The sequence below is a fragment of the Cynoglossus semilaevis genome, chromosome 9 (genome assembly GCF_000523025.1).
Source record: "Cynoglossus semilaevis isolate Cse_v1.0 chromosome 9, Cse_v1.0, whole genome shotgun sequence".
Lineage (NCBI taxonomy): Eukaryota > Metazoa > Chordata > Actinopteri > Pleuronectiformes > Cynoglossidae > Cynoglossus > Cynoglossus semilaevis.
The window spans coordinates 5,744,354-5,744,953 of record NC_024315.1 but is presented as its reverse complement, the minus strand read 5'-3'; the positions used below and the strand labels follow the sequence as shown (position 1 = coordinate 5,744,953).

General features: G+C 41.3%; 1 long non-coding RNA gene across 1 annotated transcript in view; it reads right to left on the bottom strand.

The window, feature by feature from the left end:
* The window catches only part of LOC103383554 (uncharacterized), a 32,956-nt gene that overhangs the window by 31,889 nt on the left and 467 nt on the right, over positions 1-600 (bottom strand). Inside the window, exon 2 of the long non-coding RNA XR_522023.2 lies at positions 412-555. This is a non-coding gene — a long non-coding RNA (uncharacterized LOC103383554). The remainder of the gene's footprint in view (positions 1-411; positions 556-600) is intronic.

Here is a 600-nt window from a genome sequence, read left to right as displayed (position 1 = left end):
GAACAGATGGAAGTGGCACATTTATATGCATCGACAACAAACAAGGGCGACATGCTTTGTGTCCAGGACAGAGTTGGCAGGACTCAAGGGTAAACCAGGCTCGTGATTAGAGAACACAGGTCTGCACGTCTGCCTCTAACATGCATCTGTATCCATGCAGATAATTAAGCAACACAAAAGGTGCTAATTAGTCCAAAGTCACAAGTGTGGAAACACGGGAAAATAAAAAAATTTAAATCAATAAAATTAAATGTTTTTGTAACAACAAATGACCTCCCACCTGGGATTTTGGTCATTTTTAATGTTTTGAGTCAAACTGTAGATATAAAAGAAATAACGAAAAACTATAATAATGATGATGACGATGCTACACTAGTACAGTGTTGTTTGTCTCAGAGAGGAAAAGCTTACCAGACAGATGGTGAACTGGCTGACTGGAAGTCATGGCTGTCTGTGAGGATGGCTGTCTGGCTGATCTGGAGGCTTACTGGCTGTTTGGCTGTTTGGCTGCATGTCAATGGCGCCACTGTTGCAACCTGTAGGGGCTGCTACTTCCTGTCATGTGAATTAAAACAGAACCGACAGAAACTCTAAATAATA